Below are 13,375 nucleotides of genomic sequence, written 5' to 3' on the forward strand. Positions count from 1 at the left end.
AGGAAACATTTTGGCACGTTTAGCAATTTGTCCAAAAATCTTGAGGAAATAATTTGAAAGGCAGCAAAAAATATATATAAATATGTCATCATAGTGATATTCATAATATTGAAAACCGAGAAATAAATTAAATGTCCAAAATCAGATAAATGATAAAGTAATATATGGTGTATAAATATGATAGACTACTCTGTAGTCATTAAGAATCGTGTTTATAAATAATATAGTGAAGGAAAGTTAAGATATTAAGTTGTTCATAAAACTTTATGTTAAGTACACATGATTTATATATACACATGCATGTAGATATACAAAATCCTTTGAAGGGCATCTTTCTTTTTGTAAGTTTATGAAATTAAAGTTATGCATACCAGGTTTCAAGGACTGCATAAAGTGAGATATATCAGTAATGTCATATTCATCTTTCTCTTTGCAAAGTAATGACTATCTTATTTTTTCTGTATCACAAGGTCATAAATATTGAAGGTAAATATACAGACTAACTGGGAAAAGGGAGAAAATGCATGTCAAAATAACAAATTTCCTTTAAAAAAAAAAGAATGGCATATGCAGATAGGCCTCACTTGCCCCCCTGTGTTTTTGCAGCACTCTGCATGTTTTTAGTACAGTGGTGAATTCTTACTTACAGGTATAGTCTTTGAATGCTAATATAGTTCTTTGTAGATCTGGATCCAAGAAGAGACAAAACATGAGATATAAAAATATCCTCGCTGATATTCCTTAGAGGCATGCCTTAACACTCACACGCAAAGACAGGAAAGGTTTGCAACAAAAACTACCACTGTTCAATTCTCTGCATTTCCAGTGATGGTTTCCATTTTTACCTCCTCCTGGGACTACCTGGCTGGCACAGAGGTACCTGGCACATAGAGGGTGTTGAGCCATTTTTTTGTGACCTCCTCATAAGCTTCCTCTCTACTCTCCTGCCCCAGAGCAGCCCTTGTCTGCTAAGAGAATTCTTTTTTTCATATAACAAAAGGCCATGCACTTCAAGAACGACTGAACCAGAAGGCAAATCTTGCTTTGTCTAAATAAATCATGGCAATAACATTCCCCCTACCAATGACACGTGACGTCGTTCTGATCAATGAGGTGTGAGGATAAATCTGCCGATGTTGCTTCTGAGAAAATGTCTTAGCTTTTAAAGTAACAGGGAATGGACAGTGGCTTTTCTTTCCTATGGATATAAGTACGGTGAGATTGAAACCACATCCATCTTGCAACCATGAGGAAGCTACTCAAACATTAAGGATGATAAAATAAAAGCTCAGAAGGATGAGAGTCCTTAAGACATTTTTGAAATATTGGATGTACTAACTAGGAGCCACCCCAAAGCCATCCCAACTTACACTTTTTATGTTAGGAGACAAAGTTGTCCTGTTTTTTTGCTTTAAGTATTTCTGAGTTAGATATTCTAGGTCCCAAAGATAAAATAATTTCAACTGACATAGAAGGTAAAGAAAATGTTGAATTGAATTCAGTTACAAGTATCATGTAAGATCAGTGTTCAGCTAGTACACTTGGAGGGTCAAAGAGTTGAGAGGCAAGTTAGGGGGAGAGTCAGGGACGTGATTCACGCACCAGTTTAGGATCCACATTAAAGCTTTGCAGTCATTAAGTGCTTTTAAACAAGAAAGTAAAAAGATGTGATTTTGCTATATCTAATTTGTTTTTATGTGTCTCCAGTTGTTTTTTCAACCCTATTTGGAGTTAATTCTTCCAATCTTTTTCATTTTTTCCCTTAGCAATTTGCCTTTTCATTCATTGATCATTTATAAATCTTATGATCTTAACACTAATGCTATCCATCTAACTCTAGACTTTTGACCCTATTTCTTTTCTGGTCTTTCTTCAATTTGGCCCTTGGCTCTGAGTGTACTTTTCAGAGCTTTCAGTCTTTTCATAAATAAAACTATAATTTTATTTTTTAAAATTTTATTTATGTTATTTTTAGAAAGGGGAAGGGAGGGGGAAAGAGGGAGAGAAACAGCAATGTGTGGTTACCTCTCAAGCACCCCCTACTGGGGACCTGGCCTGTAATCCAGGCATGTGCCCTGACTGGGAATTGAACCAGTGACCCTTTGGTTTGCAGGCTGGCACTCAATCTACTGAACCACACTAGCCAGGGCTAAAACTTTTATTTTTTTAATAAATAAAGAAAATGCCTTCCAATGCACAGGGTCAGGGTATGCGCTGCATTTACCAAAGTGAACACCAGTGTAATTGAGGAAAGTTTTTGCAAATTAAATAATTTGCCTTGAATGAATTTTTCTTTAAATTGAATTTTCATACTTAGGATTGACTTCTGGACAGGTCAACCTGCAAATGAATATGTTGTTCCCAATTCTGAATTTTTCTTAATTTTTTTCATAATGTAGAGCCCATACTTTAAAGACTTAAATTTGCTACTCCTGTAGTTGAGTGGAATTTGGAACTTGAGTGAAATATGTTTAAAACTGGGATGTCTTTTCCTCTTCCCTTCAATTATGCTGTGTTCTATTAAAAATCCTCTGTAATACATACACTTAAACATTTTAGCAATGTTCATCAAAGAACTTTAGATTCCATTTTCTTGAGTAATAAAATAAAACTAAACAGATCTGAGCCTCACAAGGGCACTGGTTTCAAGCTGGTTGGCGATTCTACTGCTTTGAGGAGAATTGTTTTGTGGAACATTGTTTTAATTATAGAACATTTAATAAGTTCACTGAGGCTATAATATCATTGGACATTTTTTCTGACTTTTTTGTTAAGACTTTAGTTTACTTAAATGTCAGGAACTTGATTAAAAAATGAGACATAGGCAGCAGTGTACTCTTTTCAATGGACCTGAGTATACCTTATAAACTCTTAAAACTTTATTTTTTTACTTTCTGACCATGAGCTTTTAGCAGTCAACTCACCAGGCTGAAGTTGCAGTGGGAAAACCCTCTTCTTTGATCTTCCTTTCTAGAGTAGAAAGGTAAAAAAAAAGAGTCCCCGGCCTCCATCTTTTAAGGACCATAAATAATCTTTATTTTGTTTTGCCCAAGGCACCCTGCCTGATTCACTTCTAAAAGTTAGACGGAAGAAGGTTAATATTTATTTTCTAATTGGAATTATGTATCCTCTGCCAAAGCATATAGCTATACCATTATTGTAAGACTTTTTCACCTCTTCTATGAAAAAGCCCAAAGCACAATTGTATTATTCAACAACACTAGGTACGTGTATTCATTTACTTATTCATTTAGCATCTGCTAAACAAACAAAAAAAACCCCTGCAATATATTTTAATGTGACAAATCTAATTTATTATTCATACCAAGTTGTAAAATAGTCTTAATATTACTCCTATTATAGAGATGTAGGAAATGAGGCTCAGAGAGATTATAAATTGCCTAACACTATACTTACTTGGTTGTTTAACGCCATTTGTCTAAAACCAGTAAGGATCTGGTGATAGGGAATTTTGAAAGAACAAAATCAGGGGCTCGTTCAATAGGATTAAAAGGACGGATAAAACATAGAAAATGGAGCTGAGGAAGACGTTCTTGGGAACATTGATTTTATTATATTGCCATACCCTGATTCACAAAGCAGCCAATCCTAAAAGGTATCTTCTGTTGTCTTGTTTTTTTTTTTTTCTTTCTTTCTGATGTCTTTTCTTCTGTGCTTACCTAGCTCTCTCCTTTCTGAAGGTCTCAGACTCAGACTTGTATTGTCATTTTTTTTTTCTCTCTGAAGAGCTTCCTGCAGTCATCCTAAAAGCCAGACCAAAACTGTGTTAGCAACCATTTTCTGTCACCTGAGAATGGCTGTATTTCTCTTTCATTCATAAAGGATAGTTTCACCTGATACAGGATCTGTGTTGCCAGTTCTTTTCTTCTGGCACTTGAAAAATATTGAGCCACTTCCTTCTGGGCCCCTTAGTTTCAGGTGAGACAACTGACATGCAAATTGGTTTTCCTTTTCTTGTTAATGCATTGTTCCTTTCTGGCTGCTTTCAAGACTTTTTTTCTTTGTCCCTAGTTTTTAGAAATTTAATTATGATGTGTCTTAATGTAGGTTTCTTTGGGCTTTTCTGTATATAGATTTCTTAGCTTCTTGCATCTGTAGGTTTGTGTGTTTCACCAGATTTGAGAAATTTTTTACCATTACTTCTCTGAATACTTTTTCTGTCCTACACTCTTTCTGGGACTTTGAGGAAATGAACATTAGATCTTTTCTTTTTACACAACAGGATCCCGAGACTCTGTTCATTTTTGTTTCAGTTCTTTTCCTCTCTGTTGTTCAGACTGGGTGAATTCAGTTCATCTGTTTTCCATTTCTGTAATTCTGTCCTCTGTCATCTCCATTTTATTTTTGAGACCACCCAGTGAGGTTTTTTGTTGTTGCTTTAATTTTACTTAGTGCATTTTTTTTAGTTCCATAATTTCCATTTGGTTCTTTTTCAAAATTTTTATTTCTTTGCTGAGATTCTGCATTTCTTCATTTGTTTCAAGAGAATTGATAATTGGTTGTTGAAATGTTTTTATAATAAGTTCTTTGAAATACTGTTGGAAAATTTCAACATCCAATTCATCATGATATTGATATTAGTTGACTGTCTTATTCGGACCATGAATTGATGCATTTTTGTATGTCAGGTGATTTTCTATTATGTCCTAGCCATTTTAATTATAATGATAGGAGATTTTGGATCCTATCTAATGTCCTATTTCAGGTAGTCACCCTGTTAGGTGTAGTATATGAGTTCAGTCCTACTTTTGAGGGTGTCAGTTCCAATGCTAATTGTCTTCCCTTGCCATGTCATTTTTATCTGCTTCATTTTTGTGGCAGTGCTGGGGCTCAGTCTCTGCTGGTGCCATCTGCACAGGAAAAGCCACATCCCTGGGCTGCCTTATATGACTATTCACCTTGGGGGTAGTCAGGGGGGCAGAACCACTGAGCCTGGGTCTCCACGAGGGGATGGATGGAGAGAAGCAGGGCTCTGCTGATGCCGTCACTGTCCACAGATCAGAACCCTGCCTAGGGCCCCAGAGTTAGGGCAGAGTCTGTAGTGTTTGGAGGTTTTGCTATAGCTCCGCCACAACCCTGTGGTGATCCTATACCCACATTGCCCTGGTTCTGAAGTGGGAACTGTGATGGCATAGGGCTTCCTTCTGCCAGTGAATCAAATTTGCTTCTGGGCTAGGTTGTGAAGTGGACACTCTCTTGGTTCAGGTCTTCCTTCTGTTGCTGTTGCTGGCCTTTGGACAATAGCTGGGGCCTCAGCTATGGAACAGGAATTAGATTTCTCCATGATCTTTTTTGGGTGTTACTTTCTCAATCCTTTAGCCAGAGAGCATGACTTTTTTTTTTCTTTTTCCTTTTTTCCTTCCCCTACCTCAGTCCCTTCCCTCTTTCCTTCTTCCATTGTTGCAGGTCACTCTAGCAGCTAGACTTAGGGTATAGGGAGAAATTAGGGGACTTACCTAGACAGCTTCCTCCTTCCAGCTTTCAGTGACTCTTTAGCATTGCCTGATGGTCTCCAGGCTATTCTGTTGTGTTGAAAGAGGAGAATCAGAGAACAGTACATCCCTTTCATCTTTTTCTAGAACCAGAAGTATCCCCACATTTTTTAAAAAATTAAATTTGTGATGTTGGTTAATAAAATTATATAGGTTTCAAGTGTACAAGAACCACTATTCTGTTGTCTATATCTATGAGTTTTGTTAGTTTTTCTTATTTGTTCATTTGTTGCTTTCAGTTTTGTATCCCACATACGAGTGAAATCATATGGTTCTTTAATTTTTCTGACTTATTTTGCTTAGCATGATATAAAGATGCATAAATATACACATATATGTGTGTATACACACATACTTATATACACACACAAAATAGAATACTACTCAGTCACAAAATGCAATATTGCCATTTGTGACAACATGGATGGATCTTGAGAATATTCCAGATTCTTTTAAGCAATACATGTCTGCTGGCAACTTTGGGTTTTTATCTAAAATTTCTATATCAGTCATACAATTCACCATTGGTTTTTATATAATAGCTTATAAGAGGTAACACCAGTTCTTTACCTATCATTGCCATAGTGTCTTATTTAAAAAAATCTATGACTTAGTCCTTTTCCTTAATTTATTTATTTGGGTTTTCTCTTTTTTTTCCTTGGTGAACTCTAACTGAAGATTTGTTGATTTTGTTTATCATTTCAAAGAACCAGCTCTTAGTTTCATTGATTTTTTAAATTAATTATTTTTTTCAAATACATTTGTCTCTGCCTTCCCCCCACCACTTTCCCTTGCCCCCTCCCTCCCTCAACTCTTCCCCTTTGGTTTTGTCCATGAGTCCTTGTTATATGTTCCTTGACTTTACCCTTCCCTTCCTTCCCCTCCCCGCCCCCCCTCTTCCCTCTTGTCTCTGTTGGTTTCTTTTCCTTTCAGTGTTGCTGGTCTTATTTTCCTTCCATCTTTGTATTGTTGGTTAGGTTCCACTTACAGGTGAGATCATATGGTATTTGTCTTTCGCCCCCTGGCTTATTTCGCTTAGCATAATGCTCTCCAGTTCCATCCATGCTGTCGCGAACTTTAGTAGTTCTTTTTTTCTTTCTGCTGCGTAGTATTCCATTGTGTAAATGTACCATAATTTTTTGATCCAATCATCTACTGATGGGCATTTAGGTTGCTTCCAACACTTGGCTATTGTCAGTTGTGCTGCTATGAACATTGGGGTGCATAGGTTCTTTTGTATTGGCGTTTTGGCATTCTTAGGGTATAGTCCCAGCAGGGGAATCACTGGATCAAAAGGCAGTTCCATCATTTTCAGCTTTTTGAGGCAATTCCACACTGCTTTCCACAGTGGCTGCACCAGTCTGCATTCCCACCAGCAGTGTACTAGGGTTCCCTTTTCTCCACAGCCTCGCCAGCACCTGTTGTTTGTGGATCTGTTTATGATGGCCATTCTGACCGGTGTGAGGTGGTACCTCATGGTGGTTTTGATCTGCATTTCTCTGATGGCTAGTGATGCCGAGCATCCTTTCATATGTTTCTGGGCCCTCTGTGTCTCTTCCTTGGAAAGCATCTGCCCAGGTCCTTAGCCCATTTTTTGACTGGATCGTTTGTCTTCTTGGAGTGGAGTCAAGTGAGTTCTTTATATATCTTGGAGATCAAACCTCTATCTGATGTATCATTAGCAAATATATTTTCCCATAGAGTTGGCTCTCTTTTCATTTTGCTGATGTTTTATTTAGCCGTGTAGAAGCTTCTTATTTTGATGAGGTCCCACTTGTTTATTCTTTCCTTTATGTCCCTTGGTTTAGGGGATATATCGGTGAAAAAAATGCTGCGTGGGATATCTGAGTTTCCTGCCAATGTTCTCCCCTAGGACTCTTATGGTGTTGCGACTTATATTTAAGTCTTCTACTCATCTTGAGTTTATTTTTTTGTATGGTGTTTTTGTGTATGGTATCAGCTGATGATCCAGTTTCAATTTTTTGCATGTAGCCGTCCAGCTCTCCCAACACCATTTGTTGAAGAGGTTATTATTGCTCCATTTTATGCTTCTGCCCCCTTTGTCAAATATTAGATGCCCATATACACCTAGGCTTATTTCTGGGCTTTCTATTCTGTTCCACTGGTCTATGGGTCTGTTCTTGTGCCAGTACCAGATTGTTTTGAGTATAGTGGTTTTGTAGTAGAGTTTGATGTCCAGTATTGTGATCCCTCCTACTTTGTGTTTCTTTCTCAAAATTGCTGAGGCTATTTGAGGTCATTTATGGTTCCATATAAATTTTTGAAATGTCTGTTCTATTTCTGTGAAATACGTCATTGGTATCTTAACAGGGATTGCGTTGAAACTATAAATTGCTTTGGGTAGTATGGACATTTTGATGACATTAATTCTTCCAATCCATGAGCACGGTATATGCTTCCATTTATTTGTGTCTTCCTTAATTTCTTTCTTCAATGTTGTATAGTTTTCTGTGTATAGGTCTTTTACCTCTTTGTTTAATTCATCCTAGGTACTTTATTTTTCTTCTTGCTATATCAAATGGTATTTTTTTTCTGATTTCTACTTCTTCTATTTCATTGCTGGTGTACAAAAGTGCCTTTGATTTCTGAATATTGACTTTGTAGCCTGCTATTTTGCCAAATTCACTTATTAGGTTGAGGAGTTTTTTGGTAGAGTCTACAGGGTTCTCTATGTACACTATCATGTCATCTGCAAACAATGATAGCTTTAGTTCCTCCTTTCCTATTTGGGTGCCTTTTATCTCTTTCTCTTGTCTGACCACTGTGGCTAGGACTTCCAATATGATGTTGAAAAGAAGTGGTGAAAGTGGACATCCTTGTCGTGTTCCCGATCTTAGCGGGAAAGCTTTCAGTTTTTGCCCATTGGGTATGATGTTGGCTGTAGGTTTTTCATATATGGCCTTTATTACATTGAGGAATGCCCCATTTATTCCCATTTTGCTGAGTGTTTTGATCATAAATGGGTGCTGTACCTTATTGAATGCTTTTTCTGTGTCTATGGAGATGATCATGTGGTTTTTGTCTTTTATTTATGTGATGTATTACGTTTATTGACTTGCGTATATTGAACCATCCCTGCATCCCTGGGATGAATCCACTTGATCGTAGTGGATAATCTTTTTAATGTATTGCTGGATACAGTTTGCCAATATTTTGTTGAGACTTTTAGCATCTATGTTCATCAGCAAAATTGGCCTGTAGTTTTCTTTCTTTGTAGGGTCTTTATCTGGTTTTGGGATCAGGGTGATGCTGTCCTCATAAAACGAGTCTGGGAGTCTTCCTTACTCTTGGATTTTTTGGAATAGTCTGAGAAGGACAGGGGTTAGCTCTTCTTTAAATGTTTTGTTAAATTGTCCTGGGAAACCATCCGGCCCCGGGCTTTTGTGTGCCGGGAGTTTCTTGATGACTGCTTCCATTTCCCCAACTGTTATCGGTCTGTTCAAGCTTTCTGTTTCTTCCTCCTTCAGTGTTGGGAGATTACACTTTTCTAGAAATTTGTCCATTTCATCAAGGTTTTCAAATTTCTTGGCATATAATTGTTCATAGTAGTTTCTGACAATCCCTTGTATTTCTGTGGTATCAGTTGTTATTTCTCCTCTTTCATTTCTGATATTATTAATTTGGGTCCTCTCCCTTTTTTTCTTGATGATTCTGCTTAAAGGCTTGTCAATTTTATTTATCTTTTCAAAGAACCATCTCCTGGATTGGTTGATCCTTTGAATTGTTCTTTTCGTCTCTATGTCATTCAGTTCTGCTCTAATCTTGACTATTTCCTTCCTTCTACTTGCTCTGGGATTTATTTGTTGTTGTTTCTCCAGTTCTTGAAGTTGTCGTGATAGGTCTTTTATTTGAAATGTTTCTATCTTTTTTAGGTAAGCCTGTATTGCTATGAACTTCCCTCTCAGGACCGCCTTTGCTGTGTCCCATAGGTTTTGGACTATTGTCTGTTCATTTTCATTTGTTTCCAGAAATTTTTTGATATCTTCTCTTATCTCATTATTGACCCATTCATTGTTCAATAGTCTACTGTTCAGTCTCCATGAGTCTGCAAGTTTTTGAAGTTTCTCTTTGAGGTTGATTTCCAGTTTCAAGCCCTTGTGGTCCGAGAAAATGTTTGGTATTCTTTCAATTTTCCTGAATTTGCTGAGGTTTGCTTTGTGTCCTATCATGTGGTCTATCTTTGAAAAACTGCCATGAGCTTTTGAAAAGAATGTGTATTTTGCTTCTTTGGGATGTAAGGTTCTATATATGTCAGTTAAGTCTTTTTGATTCAGTGCGTCATTCAGCTCCATGATATACTTATTGATGTTTTGTGTGGAAGATCTGTCCATTTTTGACAGTGGGGTGTTGAAATCCCCTACTATCAGTGTGTTGCTGTCTATATCTTTTTTGAAGTCATCCAACAATTTCCTTATAAACTTGGGGGCTCCTATATTGGGAGCATATAAGTTTACAATGTTTATGTCTTCTTGATAGATTTTTCCTTTAAGTATTATAAAGTGCCCCTCTGGGTCTCTTTTTATGGCCTTTGTTTTGAAATCTACTTTGTCTGATATAAGTATGGCAATCCCTCATTTTTTCTCTTGCCCATTTGCTTGGAATATTTTTTTCCATCCCTTTACTTTCAATCTGTGCAGGTCTTTTCCTCTGAGGTGGGTCTCTTGTAGGCAGCATATGTGTGGGTCGTTTTCTTATCCATTCAGCTATCCTGTGTCTTTTGATTGGGGTATTTAGTCCATTTACATTGAGAGTTATTACTGATAGAAACTTATTCGTTTTTTTCTCTTTGTACCTGTGTTTTTCCCTTTCTCACTCTTTTCCTTCATCTTCTTAAACCAGTCCCTTGAGCATATCTTGGAGTGCTGGTTTGGTAGAGATGTATTCTTTTAGCCTTCTTTTGTCTGAGAAACTCATTATTTCCCCTTCTATTTTAATTGAACGCCTTATGGGTAGAGCAGCCTTGGTTGTAGGCCCTTGCTTTTCATTACTTGGAATATTTGTTGCCATGCCCTTCTGGGTTGTAGTGTTTCTGTTGAGAAGTCAGCTCCTAGCCATATTGGGGCCCCCTTATGTTACTTTCTTCTTCTCTCTTGCTGCCTTGAGGATTCTCTCTTTGACTTTGATAGTTGCCATTTTAATGATGTGTCTTGGAGTAGACCTCCTTGAGTCCCTCTTGAGTGGGGTCCTCTGTGTCTCCTGGATCCATGAGACCCTTTCTCTCCTCAAATTGGGGAAATTTTCTATTATTACTTTTTTGAGGAGGTTCTCTATTCCTTGCTCCTCTTCTTCTCCTTCTCGTATCTCTATTATGGAGATAGTGTTGCGTTTCAGGTTGTCCTGCATTTCCCTGAATGCCTCTTCATTCTTTTTGAGTTTTTTTTCCATTTCTTGTTCTTTCTGGGAGCTTTTTTCCTACCTTATCCTCCATCTCACTGATTCAATCCTCGGCTTCATCCAGCCTGCTTTTGATTCCTTCTACTGTGTTCTTCAATTCAGAAATGGTATTCTTCATATCCTCCTGTGTCTTCTTGATAGTTTCTATGTCCTTTTCCAGGTTGCTATAGTTTGCTGTAAGATCCTGATAATTTCTCTGCAGTTTCTCATAGTGATCTTTGAGCTGGCTGACCTCATTGAGCTTCCTTAGAACCATTGTTTTGAATTCAATATCTGATAGTTCCCTTGCCTCTATTCCATTTAGTTCTCTCTGTGGGGAGTCCCCTTTTCCACTCATTTGGGGGGAACTTTTTTTGCTTCCCATTTTTGTGAGAGTCTGTTCAGTAATTTATTTATTTATTTATTTGTTTATTTATTTTTGCTTCTGCTTCAGTTGGGCTGTCTAGAGTTCCTAACTTTGTGAATTTAACTTCTATGGTAGTAGGCAGGTCCTTTTATTTATTTGTTTTTTTCTTTAGTTTTCTTTCTGGGCCTGCCTCTGATGATGTCAGTTGTTGACCCTATATGACCTTTGGTCATTTGTTTGAGCTTTCCAGGCATCTAATGTCTGTGTCTGACTCCTGCTTGGGGCAGCTCTGTGACCCCTTCAGCCAGGGATCCACTATTTCTGTGAATCGCTTTGCACTTTCCCGCCGGGTCCTTGAGCGGGCTCCCCGGCCCTACAGGATCCCCGCCGGACAGGATCCCCCACCCGCCTGGGTTCGCGCTTGCTTGCCCCAGCCCAGGGGGCTTATTTGTGACCTCACGGACTTGTCTGGCCCCCGAGGCCAGCGGGCACCCCAGCACTGGTCAGTTTAGGGTCTTCTATTGTGTGCTTTCCCTGCTTTTGGCTCTTTGGATGTGTTGCCTGCTCTCGCCAAATGGAGACTATGGAAATGGGAGGAAGTCAGCTCCAGGACTCCCTGGTTAATCCTGTCTCCAGTCTCTCCTCCAGGGACTCCGGGCAGCTCTGTGACCCCTTCCGCCCAATATCCAGTATTTCTGTGGACCGCTCTGCACTCTCGGGCCTGCGTGTGTCGGTTTTTGCCTGTCCTTGCCGATATGCGCACTCCCTCGCAGGCCCCATGGGCACCAATGTGTGCGAGCCCTCACCAGCCCACGCGGGTCCACACACACGCTTGCCAATCCTCGCAGGCCACTCGGCACAAGTGTGCGCGCCTGCACTGGGTGGTTTTGGGCTGTCTGTAGTGTGCTCTTCAGCTTTTGGCTCTTTGGGGGTGTGGCCTGTTCCCGCACAATGGAGACTACAGAAAGGAGAAGGAGTCGGGACTTCCCGGTTCCTCCTGCCCTTCTTTCCCCAATGCCTCCTTCTCTAGTCTCTCCTCAAGGCTCTCTATGCAGCTGTGTGATTCCTTTGGCCAGGGATCCTCTATTTGTTCCAGATTGTCTGCACTCAGCTCCCCAGCTCACACGCGCACAAGCTGTGTGTGGAGCGCACAAAAGGCAGGTTAATTGATTCCCTTATGCCTGAACGAGATGGTAGCTGCAGAGTGGGAGGTGTGTTATCACCTGGGCTCCTCCAGCCACCGTCTCAGTTCTCTTCATAAAGTTTTCCTCACCAATCTCTTCCCAGCCACCAGCCCACTCTGCTGCTGCCTCTACCCAGAGATCAAGGAGGGCAGCTGCCATTGCAAATGTTTGTGTTGGCCTTTTAAATGTCTCTTTGCATCCCCAGCCGCCTGTCTCTGGGAGAGAGCGCCCCTAAGTTTTTTGGGGTTGCATTTTGTCTGTGCGTTTTCCTGGTTTCAGCTGCTGTAGTCTAGGGGTCCCTGTTTATGGTTCAGACCCTATTCTTCTCAGGGGGATCCTACTGGCCATTTCAATGTCTCTCTGGTGCTGGTGCCCGTGGGTGCCCAGCCCACCCTCTTGAGCCTCCACCTCACTTCTCATCCGTTGGGATGTGTGAGAGTTGAATCCACGGACTGTCTGCAGCTCCAAGGCTCCTCTCCCTCTATCGTTCCATTGTTTTCCAGGTGATTTCTCCACTATTTAGTTGCAATTCCAGTTTGGTCTTGGGAAGAGGTCAGCGTGACTCCCATTCACACCTCCGCCATCTTAGCTCTCCCATTGATTTTTTTCTAGTGTCTTTTTAGTCTCTATTTCATTTGTTTCTGCTCTGATCTTTGTTATTTTCTTTCTCTACTGACTTTGCTTAGCTCTTTTTTCTGGATAAGTAGAGATTAAAGGAAATGAGAATGGAGACTAGGAGGAGCCTAAGATGTAAGCTGGAAGTGGTACTTAAACTTGTTGTGAACATAAAGGGTGGGGCAATAGTAGGTTCACAGTTGTTTTTATGGAAAATAATATAATAACTCATAAATAATAATATAAGAATAAGCTGTGTTTTGTGTACTCACAACTGTAAACCTACTTTAGCCCCACCCTAT

The sequence above is a fragment of the Pteronotus mesoamericanus genome, unplaced genomic scaffold (genome assembly GCF_021234165.1).
Source record: "Pteronotus mesoamericanus isolate MK-2021 breed Mesoamerican mustached bat unplaced genomic scaffold, CSHL_Meso_final contig_74, whole genome shotgun sequence".
Lineage (NCBI taxonomy): Eukaryota > Metazoa > Chordata > Mammalia > Chiroptera > Mormoopidae > Pteronotus > Pteronotus mesoamericanus.